Genomic DNA, 21048 nt, shown 5'->3' with positions numbered 1-21048 from the left:
AAAAAATATCTAAATATTTTTAAATACATTATAGTAATGTAGGCTTAAATAAAAATTAATCTTATTAACATAAGAGTAACTGCTATGATATCTTTATAATATTGCAATAGGCAAAAAGTCTACTTGTATTTTCTTTTTGTTGAAACAACGAAACAGAGTGCAAGAATATAGTAGGTAAAAAGAATGGTAAAAGCTTCAAGACACGACGAAACTGAAGGGAGGCGTCGACGTGAACTGCATACTTAAAATATGGTAAAAGAGTCCGTTTTCTAAAGGATAAGTCGCCAGGTTTGCGTCTGAACAATGCAATGCTTATACATTTTTAACTGATTTAAAAATGAAACTTTCTTTTGGAATTCAACAATTTTTAAAGCTCTTCAGTGATGTTATTCTATGCTTTAAAGATAGAATAAAAATTACTGTATGGTCTCAAAAGAGATTTCTCTCTAGAACATTCCCGAATAAGTTACCTCGAAGTTTCCCAAGAGGTTGAAGGGTTCGTCAAAAAGGCATGTTTTAGTTTTATGTAGTTTCTTCAGGGCTGGCGATAAGCTACTGATATTAATGACATTGTATACGTAACATTTGTGACGATTATATTCTTTACTGTCATTAAAATGTTAAAAATATGTATTTTTAAGAGACAATTTTAAGTTTTTCAGAATATTCAGCGATTATGTAGACGTAACAAGGTGATGGCGGGGGAAGGCGATTGTGATAGATAGTAATAAGATCTAATGACCCCATTGCTAGCAATATACCCTACCAGGTCGACCTCCACGTGGTACCCCCTGGAAATCATCGTGATAATATTTTGATAAATTCATCACGATGGATCAATGGGTCTGCTTCATTCTCACCTATTATCCCACCCATCATATATTTCATAATTTTTTACTTTTCAAAATTACCATCTGTGTCTACATTTGATATAACTATATTGTGACAACAAAGCTTGTGACGTAAATGAAAGAGACAAAAACATATGGGGAAAAAGGATAAAAAATCAGCCAATAACGAAACGTACTCGCGTGAATGACGACAACATTTCAGTTGAAGCTGCGACGAAAATACCTACATTGTATATGACCGCTTGTAAAACATCATTTATCATCATGGTTTATTCTTTTCGAGTGACTTCAAAATGGAATATGTTCTCAATTCAACGATATTTTTATTCATTTCATCTTCGTTTATTATGATTATTCCTTTTGCAATCTATAAATGCATATATTTATTTTATCGTGTTTGAAAGAACTGGGGGTCTACCATGAAATGAAATTCGAATTTATGGACTCCAATTTTTGTTTTTTTTTGTTTATAGCAGAAATCAGCCCGGTAAGTAAGGTTAAACATTTTATTCGTCATGAATCCTACCATAATAGTCGAAGGAAACGATATTTTAATATTTTTAAACGGTTTTAACATCAAATTTGTGTTTCGTTTGGCCCCGAAATTTCGGAGAATATTTCATTTCAATTTGAGTAGCAAAAACCTGCTTGTTTATTTGTCTTTGCCAATATTAAATCGACTCCAAAAATCCTTTTAATCGATTCTGTTTGTCTTATACCAATTTTATGGACTTAACTTATTTTATGGAACAATTTTAAATTATTACCTTAATCGTTACCGTGTTGAATGATATATAAAACGATTAGTTCTGAAAATGCAATTAGGGATCTTGATTACTAAGATGGCAGTTGCAGCAGCACGGAAGAATAACTGCAATTATCAGTAGCATCGTCACGTGCCGATGAATAAATTGCGGTAAAGTTAATTAAAGGTTACCAGGTCCGTCCACCAAGCGGCCGTTTCTCTTTCGGAATACTTTGCAACTGTTGAACGTAGATGTTTTATGCGAGTTGTCTGGTTTAATGCGATTTTTTATTTTCCCAATAGGTATTTTTTATTTTTTCCAAAAACTCCACAACAATACGAACTCTTCAATCAATCAATCATTTATTTCCAAAAACATTTTTATATGGTACAAGTGGTAGGTCGACGCAAGAAGATTGTTTGACTTAACAGTAGGTATACACATTCTGTAAACACTAAAAAATGTATATTGAAAAAATAATAGTATATGTAAACATATACAGTTAACCAATTAACTATTTCAGGACCCCAAATAAAATATATGTCATTATTCAACATACATAATTACAAAAAGAACAATGATATATTATGACTAATGTTACAGAAAACAAGAAATATATGTTATATGTTCCATTAGCATTTAGAAACCATCAGTTTATATTAATACTAAATACATTAAAATTATTTAGATTGTATTAAAACCATGCAAGAAGTATATATATATATACATACATACATACATACATATCTGTCACGCCTGTCTCCCATTAGGGTAGGCAGAAACAATGGAACGCCAAATCTTCGATTCAAACAAACCTCTTCGCTTCTTCCCATTCATCGATACTTGTCATACACGCTCGTCGGTTACGGGTACTTTTAATTTGGCCCTTCTTCGTCGCCTATTTGGTCGACATACGTCCAATCTAGGCAGCCCCATAAACATCTCCATTCATTCTTGCTTATATATATATATATATATATATATATATATATATATATATATATATAATATTGAGTAAAACTAGGTAGTTTTTGGCACAATTAAATAATCTAGAATTTCCCCAAACACGATTCTGTACTATTGAATCGTTTCCTCTAAATGATAAGACAGATAGTACATGTGGTTTCTACTATATAGCAGCGAATGAAAAAAAACATTCACTGCTAACCAAAACGAACCTTATGTTTGGACCAAAGCTTAGTCAGTTCAAGTCCTCCTTCATGCATTGTGCACGATACAAAGGGCAGGACAGGTGATGAGACAGAAATAACACATCATTTCATTATCTTTGCTTCATCAGTTTCTGACCTGCAACCAACCTGTCTATAAGATAACATATACTATAAGATAGGTACTGTGAATATTATGGTGCATTCTGTGAAACCACAACTTTTCTCACAAGTGACAATTGCTACATTACATCAGTTGGACCTTCATTATTTAAAGTTGTATAAAAATTACAATATTTTTTTCACAGGATGCGTGGGTCAAGTTTGAAGATATTCCCAATGCAAAAGGAGCAGACTGTAGCTATTGGAAAGTCAGTTGTCCTCACATGCCAAGCAGATGCTCAGGATCCTTCATTGATCACACAACCCCAGTGGAAGGATCCCAAAGGATTAGTTATAAATGAAGCCGCGTAAGTTTGAGTTTTGATATTAAAAATATATTTAAAATTTGTACTCTATCCTAATAGAACGACCTTTGATCCAATACTATGAGATTCAATAATGCAATATCAAATCTTATGACCGAATTGAAAGTGGATCCAATATTGCTTATATTGGATCTTCTTTTATACGACAATATCTCCGTTGTTAAACTAAAACAAATGTATTATTCGACAAATATTTTTCGTTTGTCTTTTTTATACTTACAGGAAAGATTTTATTTGATAATTAAATTCTGATTTAATAATTAAAATTAGAATTAACTGTAATATTTAAGGACACTTATACTGCATAAGATTAAAATCGATACTAGCCTTTTTAGGGAATGTTCTACCAATGCAATTAATATTTTTTGCTAAACAAGTTTAATTAAAAATCGAGTAACAATTTTAAGCCTCCCATACTAACATATGTTGTAATTATATTAATTATATATTTATAATGTATAAATATATTAAGTATTAGCTTATGTTTTCTCATTTTTTAAATGCACCATCTACTTATTTCTCTGTATACTCGTAATATTGACTGGTAAAAGACACCATCCGTTAGAATAACAGTGTTTTATATATTCATACTGTGCATTTAAGTTTAAATAAATAAATAATTAAAATATCAAGTTATTTATTTATTTACACTTTATTTGCACCAAGTAATTTAATTTTAAAGTTAATTTATTTCGTTGTTCTTATTTCTTCTAATACCTAATGCTGTTTTATTTGCCCTACAGACCTGGTACTCGACCGGAAATCTACACGGAGGCGATGCCAACAAAACGTGCAGTTGCTTTATATATCGTCAATAACTCCGGCGATGGCAGGCAATTACATGTGTAGCGACATATACAACATACCTTTAAATTGCAAGCGTTATTTTGGATACTTATGGTAATATACATAATCTTTCTTTTCTATAAAAATACCATATTTAATGCTTGGCTTATCAAGAGATGATGTGACGTCTTGTTTACTTCCTGATTTTTATTTTTATAGGTGATAATATAATAATAATTCTGCCTGCGCTATGGGTATACGCTGGCAAGATATTAATAAGAGATGATAGGTGAGGATGAAAGCAGGTCAGTTGGCTCATCGCTGACAAATTTATTAAGAATTGACCACAACGGTTGGAGATCGACCTAATTGAGATTATTGCTATTAATGGTGCTGCTAGTCTCTATTAGTAACAGTCTTTTTCTTCTGCTAATTTCCTATTTCAATATTTATAAATATTTTTTTTCTAGTTGCTATCACATTCACAAATGCCAACGAAAATCAATATGCAACAAAGGGACAAGAGTTTAAAGTTATGTGTGAAGTGACTGCTGAACCCGCTCACAATAGACTGGTTCAAAGAAGGAGTGCCTGTAAGTAAATTTGACTTAAAAGTGCAATAATGTGATATATCATTGATACAAATAAAACCGAAGATTCACAAATTGTCTGTCCTATTCAAGTTACTACTATAAAGCTGTTATGTTTACATGGGCATGTTTCGGTTTGAAGGATTAAGATATGGCAGTGAAATTACAGGGTACAGAGTCGTAACACTTTAGTCCTCAAGAACTGTGATGCATGAAGAGTATCTAACTCGACACAGTGTACTCTGTTATGTTCATGATACTTAATGTTCATGTCTATAGACGACGGTTACCACTTTTCATCAAGTGGGCCGTCAGCTTGTGGCCATTCTAGCTTGCATAAAAAAAAACAATCGTTAACTGATTTTAAAATTCATTCATATAAAAAATACATAAATTTTGAACCCTCTAGTGACATAAGTATACAAACGTAGTAAGATGTTTTTTAAATTTTGTAAAAATATGTTGTCTAGAGATGGAGTTTCATATTTATTTCATATTATCAACTCTAACTCTCTGTCTTGTCTTAATAACTATTTATTTCTATAGACTCTTTTAGTTCAAACTTTTTATGGGAATGAGAATCTAGAATTTCTTATATCTATGTACAAATATTTTAATTTCTTATTTTGCTTATTCAATATATTTTTTTTTTATAGATTGAGACCGGCGATAGATATGTTATTCATGCCAATGGATTACTAATTAAAAATGTACAAGAAAGCGATGACGGATCTTATATGTGCCGAGCAGTTGTCATTCACACTGGTGAATTATCTGAACGGGAAATCAATGTAGAGGTAAATGTTGATCATTGTTGTTATATGTTTATTATTGTAATTCAGGAATGTTGACAGGATGAATGACAGGCTACCTAATTAATGAATAGATTGTCTACGTTAACATGGCACGCCCTACCAACTTTTTACTTTATTGCGTTTCACCATATACAGACATTGGTGCACTGTTTGTGTTTGTGAAGAAACATCATCAGTAGCGGTCCGGCCAGTGAATATTATCCTTGATTTAAAAGTTTGTAAATAGTTTTAATCACATATTTTTTTTGGTTTTGGAGAGGCGAATCATGTTATTGTAGACAATCTAAACTTAATGTGCTATCTAATTGTCTATATTATGAATGAAGAATAAAAACTGTTGGAAACCGGTGAATAGTAGAATATAGTGTGGAATTAATGAAATAATGAAAATGTTTTATTTTATAATTTTGCAAAAATATAAAAGTTACTATAAAAATTGTAATATAATTGATAAATAACATTAAAGGTATATACTGCGCCAGAAATGGAAGAAAGAGATCAGGTAGTTGTTATTAAAGAAGGTGAAACGGCTCAAATTACTTGCAAGGCCCGAGGGAAGCCACCACCAACTTATAGTTGGATTAAAGCTTCAACACGAGAAGTAAGTTTTTTTTTTCTAATAAAATATTTTTTTTTAACTTTTTATGTACAAAAAAAAATTATAAAGACAAAACAATAAGGTGTACGTTAAAAAATTTTAAATCTTTGTTTTTCTCAAATTAGTTATTTAAGATAATTATGTCAATCCAAATTAAGGGACGATTTTCATCATATAAACAACATTCATAGATGAATATATTATGATAAACTAAATATAGTTAAGTCAGACAAATGTTTATGGTACATTACCTTGCATACATAGTACATCATCGGTGCATTGAAATAACGCAACACTTTACTAAACATGTCGGAATGCATCTTGGAAAGTGGGACATTCATCAACGGATGAATCTAATATCCATTTAAATTCCATTTCATTGACTGTTGACGTCGAATTAATCAGAGTTTAAAGTTTCGTTTTTACTCAGTTTAATTTTTAAAATATTGATGAACTTAAAATAATGAATAAAAATTTAAAACCTTCAAATATTAACAACCGTAATTGTAATTTGTTATAACAGTTGTGGAAGAGTAAAAGTCTTTTTTCTAATATTATTAAAATCTAAATAATTTATATTTCTCTTATTTATGGTTTTTAAAATATTTTTTTCTATAATTTCAGTGTACAATAAAGTGTAAATAAATACATTTTCAATAACAACAATACATTAAATTGTTTTTCTTATATTTAGAACTTAGCAACAACAAGCAGATTTAGTGTGAACGAAAATACTGGATTGTTAACATTCAGTCGTGTGGAGAAAGCCAGTGATTACGGCAAATACATCTGCAGTGCAAGCAACCCAGCTGGACAGAACGAGACAGAGATCGAAGTGGAATATTTGTACGACCCAAAATTTTCGAATTATTCAATGCGACTGTATCAGAAAAAATGGACGGCAGATTGGAATGCAAAGCGACGGACGGCCGGCTCCGCGCATAAGTTTCTGGAAACTGAGCAACCCTGACCGATTCACAAATGGTGCTTACGATAATGGAAGGTAATTATTAATTACTTGTATATTTTGTACTTTGTGTGGTACCGGCATAGAATAAGCCACCCCTTCCCCTATCCTATAGCCATAGATTTATAACTAATAAGAAAGGTCAAAGCTTCTACTGGATAGTAAACCATTGATAATTGCATGCATAATAGTAGAATTAAACAAATCTAAGGTTCTCTGAGGCTGAAGACGCCAGTACATTTTACTAGTTTTTACGACAAATCGTTCACTGTGCAGGCTATATGGCTATGGAATGTGAATGTGAAAAAGACTCTATTTCCCGCGCTTAGCCTCTCATTTGGGCCATTGTGCGTATGAGTCGTGGCTAGTACAGCCAACCTAGCTCCGCCCAGAAGCGCAGAAGCTTCCTGGGTTCTTCACAGGCCTCACGGAGCGACCTCACCGTTTCGAGGATTTCTAAACGTTGATGGGCCACAGCCTCACATTCCAGGATTACGTGAGCAGCCGTATGTGGCCGCATGGCTATGGAATAGTTTACGAATTTCTATTGGATATATACAATGTCCGCCGAGTTTCAAAACAAAACTTAAGAATTTTTATCTGAGCAAGTTGTTATGAGAGCTGTCTGTCTAATTAATTATATACAAATCTAAACATAACCATTTATATGTGTTATTTTGGTTTGAAAATTTAATTACTATTAAAATTGTGGGCATAACATTTTCAGTAATTATATTTATTTTGCTATACACTTAAATTGAGTATGTTATTTTAGTAAATTAATTTCTCTTTAATGTTTGTTAATACTAATAAAATTATTTCGTGGAAATTGAATATTTATGTATCTTCAAAGGCTTACTTAAAAATAATGAAATTGTTATTAATAAATTTATTATAAAGATAGCGTGCATTTCCCATACAATTGAAATAATTAATATTCTATTAATAAGATTACGTAGAAACTAGATAAAATAGTGGTATGGAATGTATACATAGTTATATATGGAATGGAATATTAACTTAAGATGATGGGTAGAAAAAATTATCTTAAAATTGGAATACGTAGGTTAGTTGGTTTTTACGTTAAGGAAGTGATATCAATAAATAAGTTTAATTTTTTTTTATTTTATTGGATATTTATTAATCAGATTTTTGTTATTGTTCTACCACATCTATTAGTTAAGTAACTTTATGGTGAGTTCATTGTCCACTTTTTTATTATCTTCTAGTTACGTTATGTCTTATTTTTTTTCTACAGAATCACAGTCGAGACGAGTTCTCGACAAACCGGGGATCAGATGGAATCTAGTGGCGTTATCACAATTTCAAATCTAAATAGAACGGACGATGGCTTGTACGAATGTTTAGCCGAAAATGATGGTATGATAATATTTAAAGGCCAATCACGAAAAAAATTAACGTTTTTGTTTTTAATATTATATTTTACACGATATTTGTCCAATTTTAATTATTATATCTTTAAACAAAATAATTAATATTCATTTATCAATCACATACTTTGAAAAATATTGGAATTAATTGATAAAAAGTCTAATCAGTTTTTTTTTTTAATAATAAATTATCCTACTTGGGAATCGTCTCATTAAATATTTTTACACAGGTGGAGAAGCAAGAAAGAATGGTCATTTAACAGTTCAATTTAAACCGACGTTCCAAAACATGCCCGATATTCCAATCTGGAGCTGGAATGGCCAACCAGTGAACATAAGTTGTATTGCTGAAAGTATTCCGAATGCAACTATTAAATGGAGGTAATTATTGATGAATTACTACTATTATTGATTTAACATTTCAAAAATTACATATTACGATATTGAGTTGTAAATTTACGACATCCATCATTCTAGAGGAGCAATGTTTGTTTTATGTTCTGAATTCTTAGCCAAAACTTTATTATATTGGTGGAAATTATATTTTTTTCATATCACTTTGGTGTCAAACAAGTATATTTTATGCGCCGTCTGATGGTAAACGGGGTTACCGTAGCCTATGAACGTCTGTAACACCAGGGATGTTACGCACGCGTTGCTGACTCTTTAAGGAATCTTAATACGCCCATATGAAAAACCATATCCTGGAATATAGATTGTTTATTTATTCACTTTTATAATTATTGTAAAAAGTAAAAAAAAAATTAATACTTAAAAAAATTTATGTTTTTTTAGATTTCTGTATATATAGTTTTTCGGTATTTACAGGCACAGGGATGTAGATTTAGTAGAAACTCCTCACATAAAGATCTTCGGTTCTGGACCTATTAGCTACGTTACAATTAGCCCAGTCGATAGAGCTATGTTTGGCGTGTATAAATGCATAGCTACGAATATACTCGGCGAAGCAGAACACATAATTGAGTTGAGGGAAGGTTTCCCACCAGGCCGAGTTATCCAAGTAAGTTATCGTCAATAAATTCTATCTATATAGATTTATACATATGTATATCTCTATCTATCTCTATTTTCAGTGATATTACCGAATATAAACGTTATCATTTATAATTTATTTAATTATTGAAACTTTAATGCACAGTAAAATTCTATGTACATTTGGCGGACTTAACACCAGACGGTGTTCTCTACCAGTCAACCATTGGGCAAACTGAGAAATACGTAGGCGGTGCATTATTGAATAGAGGAAAAGTAAAGAAATACTTGATATATTCATATAATGTTTATATTCGGTAATATAAAGTCGTTAATAATGTCCACTTTATAATATACAACTAGTAATTTTTATAATGAAAAGCCATCGACTTAAAATACACAGTTTAAATATGATTTTATTTCAAAGTAAGGTGCTTTTATTATTTCCTTGAATGAAATTAATGTTGGTATAAACGAGAAAAAAAGATTATTGAAATACGTATTGTATTTCAACAATACGATACGAATATATGTTATATTTAAAATACAAAACAGTGTTTTTATAATTTTACAAGTGCATTATACACAGACTATTTGTTTTTCTAAAAAAATTAAAGTTATAAAATACAGGAAAATAAACAATCTACACCTTTCTACTCTTTATTTATTCGAATGATAGTTGAAAACTAGACTTTATAGACTGCTAGAAAAGTATCATTATATATTTTTCGATAATTAATATGTTTTCATTATTTTTTTAGGCAATACAAGAAACTATTACGGCAACATCGGTGTCCTTTAACATTGTCGGTCCAGCTGAGGACATGGGCCCTCCTATATTAGCATTCACAACTCAATACAAGGAAAACAGCAATTTCGATTGGAATCTCGCAAGGAACCGAACTTGGTCGATCAACTCGCCATATATCGTTGAGAATTTAAGGCCCATGTTCACGTATGACTTTAGATTTGCTGCAGTGAATCAGGTCGGCGCAGGAGTTTGGTCGGCGCCTTTGACGGTTATAACGCCCAAAACGTAATTTTCTTTTCTATTATTCCATCATAATAAATAAATAAATAATCCTATACTCATTTCTAATTATATGTAGTTGATAATTATATTGTATGTTTATCAAATAATTTCTATTTTGATTTATGCCATAAATTGAGATACTATAATTAATTTTACTTCAGTGAATTCTTGAACTTTGTTTTAATTTATATTATTATTAATATTTAGACGTATATTAATTATAAATTATATTAATTAATTCGTATATCAGATTTCTTCACAATTTTATAGTAAATTAAAATCTGTTACCACATTGTTATCTTAGTATTTATGCTATCATTTTCTTAATCACCATTTTTGTTTATATTTATTATTTTTTTTTTGTAATCTATCACATAGTATCTATAATTATTGAACTTTTATCAATAAGTTAAATAAATATGCATTCTCCCAGATCACCTCCGCAACAACCAAAATGGAGAGAAAATATCAGTTCAGATTCGCTTATTTATGGAAAATACGCAGATAAATATGAATTAAAATGGAAAGTTCCAGCTGATAATGGTGAACCCATCGATATGTATGAAATCAGCTATTGTCCTGTAAGTATTTTATGGATATATCTATAGAGATTTTTTAACATTCCATAATCGATATATTTATTGCTAGCTAGCTATTACCCGCGACTTCGTCTGCGTGATCTGGATATGTTCACCGACCGGGATAAAAAACAGCTTATATCCTTTTCCATCTTATACAAAATTTCATAGTAATTGGTTAAGGCCGTTAGGGCGCTATAAGGTAACAAACCAACGAACTCACCTTCATATTTATAATATTAATAAGATTTTTATCAGCGACTTTATCCGCGCAATTGACATATGGCCCATTGTTGTATGAATATTTTTTGAAATTGTTTGTATCTATTTATAATAAGTTTGCTACAGTAATTTTTGAATAAAACAATAAATATTATCTATTTATCTATGAACACTGATCGAGAGAAAAAGTAGCCTATAACCATCTTCAGGGTCCTATCTATTTCTATACCAAAATTTATCATAATCGATTCAGCGATATAGACGTGAAAGCGAAAAGAACAATTCACTTTTGCATTTGTTATAATATTATGAAGTAAGTAGTAGTTAAGGATTGTATTTATTTTTTATTACTTCAACCAGGTCGTAAAAGTTAGTGGAGAATGGAAAGTAGTATCTGAATCGCAGTGCACAATAGAAGAATTGAAATCCTACGACGCTATTAGCTATGAAGTCAGAGGACTATATCCTGACACGCGTTACCGAATGCACGTGAGAGCGCACAACGTTCTCGGATACTCGTTGCCAGTAGAACTGTATCTTCAGACTGCACTCGGTGAGTATAACCAAGAGAGTAATCAGCTGCCAATACGGGCTGGCTTCTACGACGTTTACACTGCCCCAAACCCACTAATTCCTTCTGCGGCGTCCGCCATATCCTATGCTCTCAGTTTCGTCATTCCGTGCGTTTTGTGTTTCATTGTGTGAACTATGACTGTGTTTTATTTCATTCTATAGTACTGCTAGTAGTGCCTTAAACATATGCTCATCAGAGTAAAGGAGTTTCTCTTCCAATGTTTTACTGGTAATTATTTTTTTTATCATCTTTGCTTCTTTGTGTAAGTACAATTTTATTTTTTAGTATTAAGACATTTGCTGTCTATCGATTTGTATTTTTTTGAATATTTGTTTCGCTTCGTATCTTATTTTACTTTGTGTTAATAAATCTTGCCCATGTTTTGTATTTTTCTAATGAGAGTAATTATTCTGATTAATTGTTACTATTTAATGGTACAAATAATGAATTATTATTATCGGTCTTGTATGAAAACAGTGCTTTTATATTTGGTACAAATTGTTCATTTAGATTAGTTATATCACAATTTTATGTTAATGAGCATTTTAAAATAATATTATGATTTATATTTAATGCTATATTTTGTTGGTGTTAATTTATTACCAGTGTTATTTTTTTTTATTATTTATCTCACGCTAGTGCATTCTTTTTCTTTCAAATCTTGTACGTATTTATATTTATGAAATATTTTCTAGGTAATCCAAATGGATGTTCAAGCCATTTCGGATGGGCTCACACTAAAATGGATATCATAACTGTAGTTATAATACTATTTCATATAGTATAAACTATAAATCCATCTATAGGTAAAATCGTTTGAACTAAACAAGTCCAAGACGGTTATTGTTATTTAAGCCTACTTGTTGTGATAAAACTATTTGTTGACTGTATGTAAATTAAACTTTTTAAAGAAATTGTGTTTGAAATTAGATAATATATAATAGTTAATTGATTAAAATTAATTACATGAAAATAATAATTACAAATAGTGTCATTAAATGATTAAACATTAAAATTGAGATGTTGATTTGTTGAAATGAATTCAATTCAATATTAGATGATTTTATTTAGCGATTTGATTATAAAAAAACGACTATGATAGGTTATCGTTACTTGATAGGATTAAAAATAGAATCTCTGTAGGTAGTTAGTTAATGGCTAATAAATTAACACTGCCAAAATATAAAATGATAAATTAGTGTTAATTTAATTTAAATTATAAAATATACCAAAATAATGATTAAACATACATAGTGATTTGTGTAAGAGTTCTAAATAAAATGTGTCAAATTTTTCGATGAGTATTTTAACTTTTTGATAGAATAAAATATTAGGATACTGTATCGAGGAGAATGTCGTCCAGATAAAAATATGTTTGTATTTGTAAGCGAAAGATATGAATTTGTACATATATTATTAAATGCGGGACTTTAATAGGTAATATTAATGAAGAATAATGATTACAATTGTGATCTATTTCAGAAGAGAAAATTGACCAATGTGAAAAATAAATGTTTTAAAAACATGCATACATGTATTTCGTGTATAAAAATGAATGAAACACTTGTATATATTAATTTAATACAAATTCATTCATTTTTGAAGTTGTTTGATTCCTTTATTTTTACCTTTACCATTTCCAAAACTGTCTGAGAGTAGCCTACAACTCCTTACCTTAGTTGTAATATCTGAATGACCAAATTAATTTATACCTAAGATAACCTAAAAAAGAAAGCTGTCAAGATGCTTATCAAGAGACCAGTCCATTAATCCTTTAATGTTGATCGTTTGAAGTGTGTTTGTGTCGCCCTCAATGAAGTTGGGTAAATATATTTTATCTTAATAATCTACCTATATCCATTAATGAACTTGCTGCATAGTTTCCCTGGAATGAGTTAATTACCCACTATTGCATGACCTTACCGTTACTTTGTGTACACCCTTTAAAATACGGAAAGTTCACATTTCCCACTTAGCATGATCAGCATTAACATAATATGTTATTATAGGACTAGATAATATCTTAATCATTATTTATAAAATGATTTTATATTTGTCACATTAGATGAAAATATTTATTTATTTTATTTTGGGAAATATTTTTTTCCTAGTTGTTAATTTATTTTATCCAAGCATGGATGGAATAGCGATGGATCTGCTAATATTATATTTTGATTTAATCTACGGCGCATAGCTAATTTTATATTTGAATTAAATTCTGAAAGTTAAATTTAGCATACATTTAGTTTATTATCATTATTTAGAAATTTATGTAACATTGTTATTTGAAATGACTCTATCTCTATCTGATAATTATATATTTGATACAACATCTGGATTTACTAAATAGTAAAGCATCATTTCAAATCACAAATATATTTAAATAATTTTAAAATAAATTAGAATAGGGTTAACAACTCAGGTGATGGTTATTAGAATTCCATCAGACCCGTAGTTTGTTGTAAACATACTTGTTGTAAATTTATATTTATCTATAGATTTATTGTATCGCTTTCGATAGATTCCAAACTTTTGTCATGGGGTTTGAACTTTTATTTTGCGTTAAATCAATTTGGAATGTTTGCATCTTGACAACTTTTTAATATTTTTTTTCGTTACTTCTAAGATTACGACATCGCATCATCTATCATTATCATCATAAACCATTATTTCATTTCCATTCAAACCCCATTTCATTTTAGCGGAGAGCTTTCTACTTGCGAAACCCAATTTGTGTATTTCTTAAGTACTTATTATACGAATTACTATCGGTGATTGGGTGCACGTATGGCCGATCTGAAAGCACTCCTTACTTCGTCACCACAACTTGATTGTAATAAATATCTAAATCGCTTATAAAGGATAAATAAACTAATTTTATTATCACTATTACTATGCACAAGCGCTGCGTATGAATTTGTTACAATCACTGTCATGTGTCATCTAAATCATGTCTAACATCTTCAGCTTTTGTGACATGATATATAAACTAACCAAAACAAGAGCAGTAGAAATCAGAACAGTTCCTTTTATCATTCAATGTGCTTAAATTTTTATCAAAATCCAAGAGATTCACTAGATTATGTTTATCGTTTCTGCTGCTCTTTAGAAATAGATTTACCTAACGTTAGTTATGTCTACAACAAAAGTATTTCAACAGGTGTGGGCTCCGGATTTGCACCACCTCAACTATTATCAAGTGGAGCGATTATTGGAGTGGCATTAGCTGGTGTATTCATCTGCTTGCTAATAGTAGATCTTCTTCTACTATGCTTCAGGCGACAAGGTTTTATTGCCACAATCTGCGGAAAGCGTGCGAAGAAGCACAAAGAGGACGAAGCTAAACTGGGAAGGTAAAATCAATTTTTATTAATATCGATTTACCGTAACTGTTCAATGTCAAATTAATCACTGTCAATAAAAAATCATTGTGACAGCACTTCATCGACATCTTAACAGATCCTCTATACCATGTTTGTGAAATTAACTTTTTATGTTATGATCCTGTCGTCAATCTAGTTTATTCCTTTTAGTTTGTCCTATCCTTTGGTCCCATATTTAAGTGTTAGTGTCGATGAGAGATGTTTCTGCCCGCTAGTCTGTACGGTTGGCGCTTCCCGCTCCCTTATTGCAGCACGAAGCCGCGCGCGCCGCCCTCCCCCGCGCCCTTGCCGCCACCCGTGAAGCTCGTGCCAACACCAACGTAAGGCACCATACCAAACCTAAAGAGTTGCCTGCATGCTTTGTTTGTGCGGATGCTATGGTAGTCCTTTTGACGAGATTTGATTTAACCAAAGTTTCAAATAAAAATCTAACAGTGAAATAATGGAGATAGATATAAAGGGAGAAAAATCAATTGTAAATATACAACGTGTAAATATATAATGAACATCGGTTACAGCAAGCTTAGCATTTTGCCTCTTGTATATATGGCTGATAGAGTTGTTTTAATAATTAGTTAGATATTGTGCTTTGGTTTCGTTTTGAAATAGTAAAACTAAAAGTACAAGTGCAATTCAAATTAAATATTTTTTAGAATGTAAAATAATGTTTGAGTTCTCATCTTATGCACGGATATTTGTATATGTTTTAATGGAATTTTAGCAAGTTCTATTTATCCGGAACATCTCTTACGGCAGTTAATTGATTCTTTGATAGATTTCGTTGATATATTTAATTTTGTATTTATTTAATATTCCTTTTATGTAATATTTCTTGTGTGCCATTTCATAGATATTTTATTAAATAATGTTCCTCTGCACAGTTATCACTAACAATTGAATTGTCTTTCACGCTGCTCCGGTCACATTTAGCTATGTCCCAACTACGCCAGTGTAAGAAATTTTAATAATCATCATTTAATGTATTGTTAATTTCAAAATAACATGAGCTTGTTTTTGTTTCTTTTTTTTTTCAGTTTTAATGCAAAGTGAAATGTGTGTTGTGTTTAGCTTATAATTACAATTTGCTTGTAAACGGTTTTGTAAATATATTCCTAATCAACCATCATAGTCTGAACAGACGAGCAACTTTTCGTTCATCCAAAAAAAAGTTTTTTTTTGTGTATACATAGGTCTTGCAAGGGACCAGCATTGCTTAACCCTTCTTTGCATACGGGTGGAAATTTCCATCATAACATTGAATGCCCAAAAATTATATAAAAGAACAATTTCACTTTAAGTTGATCGTGTCTGGATGCCTTTTTAATGTCTATTGCAGAAAAAAACTATAGCTGTCAAATTTATTTTTTAACCATATATCTTTTAATTTTTAAAATGAATTATATCACTTTGATTAATTTCACCAATAAAAAAAAAATATGCAAAGAAGGGTTAATTAATGCGTTATGAGTTCTATGTATTATGTTAAATAAAAAAGTATATCCAAATTTGTCGCTCGTTTGCTCAGGCTCTTAATCATACAACCTTAGTTTATACCATTGTACATAAAAAATCACAGAGTAGAAATTAAAAATGTAAAAAAGTTGGAATCTGTGCTGTAAATTACGCTAGCCAAGTAATAAATCTGAATTCACTAAATAAATAATTGCAATTTTTTTCTGCAGAGATGAGAAGGAACCATTAAAGGATACTGGCGACGATGGATTAAAGAGGAACTCTTCGGTGGAATTCGACGGTCGACGGGTTTATGCAACTAGTGGAGGAACGATTATTGGTAAAAATTCAGCTGTCTAAGAAGTATTCTTATATTGTTGTGGTATTTTTTAACGGAGAGAATAATCGTCTTCAATGGACGTTTTATTCGATATTCTTTGAATGTCACTTATATTTAACGAGTATAACAGCTTGTGTATTTGTGAAAGGCGCGACCAGTATTCGAAACTGCCAAAAGTGAATTTATTACTTTACTATTAAGTACTTTATCAGCTTTACTGTCTATCGTTATTAATTAGATCTAAATGAAATCAGTTTTGTAACGTTAATTATAATTGAAACGCTTTTGAAAATCAATTCAGACATTTTAAGATGTAGGCACAGTTGCTTCAAAAGGTACGGGATGTGCCTTCTATTATGTACTAATGAGGGTATAACGTAGGTTAGTGTATATAGATAAGACCAATATGCTATGTTCATGTCACAATATTGAAGTAACTTATTATAATAATCTCATACACTGTGACCATGACCGCGTATACAGAGACTTTTTTATCGTTTCTAAAATTAATTATAATATGTTATAATAATGCCAGTATCAGTGTAAAAAGATTAATCTTAGTTAATTCTTTTAATATCTTAAAAAATGACAACCGTTTAAAAAAATTCTCTGAGTTATAAAATAAACAATTTTTTTTTTAATTCAATTATTTTTAATATTCAGATTTATTTTTCAAGAACAGCTACGAATTTGCAATTAGTATCTAAGACGTGTATATAATTAGGTAAATAAGTAATTGTAAATAATTATCTGTTTGTTTTCTTAATATAAAATGATCTCACATATAAGGACAATATCTTACATATATTGTTAATTGTAATTTGTATGTTATTTAAACACTTAATCTCGCCGAATTTTATTATCCTTCTATGTGAGATAAATATTTAAGACTAAATGTATGACGAACTATAGAGTACTAGCTTTGTAGTTTGTTTTATATCAAGAGATAGTGCCAGTGAAATGGTTTAGCATTATTATTAGGTATTTTATATAAACAACATATTACTAGACTAATTTGATGACTAATTAGTAAACGCTAATAGAACAAAAAAAGAACTAAAATTATTATAATCCTAAAATGAGTGTTAATTCGAATCATTGTTTTTTCAAATTTATTATATAATTTTTATTATTTGAAGTACTTAAAATTATCACATTATTAAGTACTCTAATATCGACTTTTTGTTCAGAGCACTGTCTGTTAAAAAAAGCACACCTGTTTTATTTAACAACGATGTTCCCAAGTCTCAACTAAACAAATACGTTTCTAATACATATTTAGGAGTAGATTACTAGGTTTCTAAAAATCTCATAGTCTATGATTTTCATAAACTATGTGATTTTTAAAATGATTTTTACATCCTAACATAGTAGGTATATAGCCTATTTACTATCTTTAAAAAGAAAAATCTCATTATATTTGTTTAATTTCTCATTGCTATTATTATTTTTATCCTTCATAAACGTTAAGAATATTATTTCACTGGCGTCGTCTATTGATAAATAAGTCATCACTAGCATTTATAAATATAAGATGCAAAAATCCCGCTTATTCAAAGTAAGCTCGTCGTAGTTAAATGTTTAATTTTATAAACAAAATGTTGGTAATCATATACCTGACGTAATCGGATAAAACATATATTTTATTAAGAAATCGCTTTTACGCATAATTGTAAACATTAAATAACTTAATGTTATACTTATATCCACTTTGTATATCAAAATTATGTATAGGACCAATACATTTAAAATTTACATAAATTTATGTACCGAATATGATTTACATTTTCGGTTTACATTTTTATTTGTTTCGTAAATAATAATTCTAAGTTAATTAAAAAAAATGCCCAACGGCATAGTGCATACATGTAATTATTTTGTTTTTCAAATTAAATATTACATTAATTTTTTGACTTTTGTAATATTATTCTTTAAAAGTAATATTTTTATTAATTGATATATTTTACGACATGAGTCAAGTAGTGGGGCCTATTTTATAATTATTAAACGACTTTTGTTAATAATTATAAGTAGTAACTTTTTTATAAGTACTTCAACACAATATTCGCATTAAATACATGTATGGACAAAATACAATATACACATATGGACCATTTTAAAAAGTAATCCAATGAACAAAACTGTACACCATTTTTGTATTAATATTTTAAGAAAAAAAAATATAGCTTTTATTTGTCATAAATGTCGAAGCTTGTATGTTACTCTCATGAGTTTGTGAATATGCGTACAGCGTATGTTGAACAAAATAACGGCGCATTTTTATAAAATAAATGTCATGAAAAATTAATGTTTTTTTTTTTTTATTCGATTATTTATATTTGTGTACAATACCTGTAAAATATTTATGATATGGCTGTGCACGACTTGGCGGGGCACTGTCGTACCCCCTGAATTAAGTTTTATATATTTCTCGATACTCGTACGTAAATAATAATTTTTACTTGAGTATGTTCCGACATGATAACTGCATGTACATTTTTATTCATGTTTCTTTATATAACTTGAAATGAACTAGTTGATTGTTAACCCTCTGATCGCGTATTTTTTTTCGCTTTATTTTCGCACGTCGCTTTGACAACAAATAGCAGTACGAGCCATCTAGCGAGATTCTAAGAAACAATATCAATCTAGCAAAAAGCAATATTAATCTAGCAAAATCGCGTGATAACAACGTCAATAAACAAAAAATGCGACCACGTCAAAATCGCGAGATGCGTAAAATTAAACTAGTAGATATTGCACACGGAAATCGTGGGATGCCAGATTCGAGGGTTAATTTACTAAAGGTAAATTAGCTATAAAACACACCCATACATATCAATGTTACCCGTTATGCGCTGCTATTTCTGAAGAGTAGGGTGTTATTTCTTCATACACAGAAATTTCTCCACATATAACGCGTCCAGAAATCACGCACGATATTTTAATATTGTACATTGAAGTTTACAAACATGATGAAATTAAGCTCTAGCTCATGTCACAGCCGCTCATGATTAAGGATCACGAATTGATCCCGAAACTAGTTGAGTTTTTTTTAATGAGTGAAAATGGAATGGTAACGAGATACGCTGGCGATGAGAATGAAAACAGGCCAGTTAGCCCATCATGATGAATTCATCAGGAATTAACCATGATAGTTTCCAGGGGAAACCACGAGGAGGTCGGCTTGGTTGGGTATATTGCTAGCAATGTGATTTTTAGTCTCCATTACTAAACAATCCCTGTCCCCCCTTAAAAAAAAATTGTCGAGTTTATTCGATCTAAATACACATAAGTGAAACCGGTAGTTATCATCATCATAGCCGATAAATGTCCACTGCTGAATGTAAGCCTCCTCTTTGGGGGTATTTGCGAGTAGTTGCCACGCTTGGCAGGTGGATTAGCAACCGCAGTTAGAGATTGTAGATGTTTTAAAAGGAACGCAACTGCCTATCACCCAATGGGGGCCTCTTAGTCGTTTCTTACGACACCCACAGCAAAGGAAGGGGTGGCCTATTCTATGCTGTGACCACATGGCGAACCGGTAGTATTTACATTAAAATATGATGAAAAATGCATAACTTTGAGAACATCAAAAAATAAAATCAAAATAGAATAAATCAAAACATTCACGGATCATCAATATTAATATGCTATATTCATTTGTTATAAAAAAGTTTTTAACGCCCAAAAAATTTGATCGGAAAGAATGGATTCATACAGAATGGCAGTAAGGCACTAATGCATTTTGTTACGCATTTTAATGATTCCTATTAGACGTGTAATCTTTTGTGAGGGGGTACACATTGATATAGGCGGGTACGCAGTTTTGTTAACAATAGAGCAAATGTTATGTAACAACACTTACAAGGACAATAGGCATAGTGATGTACAGTATATATTAATATAATTTTACTTTTACAAAATTTCATTAACAAATTCCAGGTAATAATATAGTTTTTCGCCGTGTAAACCGGGCGTAAAATGGGCTACCTCTTCTTTACCTGTGGGTGTCTTAAAAGGCAACTAAGGAAACTTTTTTTTTATCATCAACAAAGCCTAATTGCGATTG

The 21048-nt window shown here is 30.5% G+C and overlaps 1 pseudogene; it reads left to right on the top strand.

Annotated features, from left to right (window-relative positions):
- Positions 1-3074: 3074 nt before the first annotated feature.
- Positions 3075-19284, top strand: LOC128200654 (fasciclin-2-like; annotated as a pseudogene).
- The last annotated feature ends 1764 nt before the right edge of the window (positions 19285-21048 follow it).

Source organism: Galleria mellonella, unplaced genomic scaffold (genome assembly GCF_026898425.1).
Source record: "Galleria mellonella isolate WM207_F2 unplaced genomic scaffold, CSIRO_AGI_GalMel_v1 utg23, whole genome shotgun sequence".
Classification (NCBI taxonomy): domain Eukaryota; kingdom Metazoa; phylum Arthropoda; class Insecta; order Lepidoptera; family Pyralidae; genus Galleria; species Galleria mellonella.
This window is presented reverse-complemented; position numbering and strand designations above follow the sequence as displayed.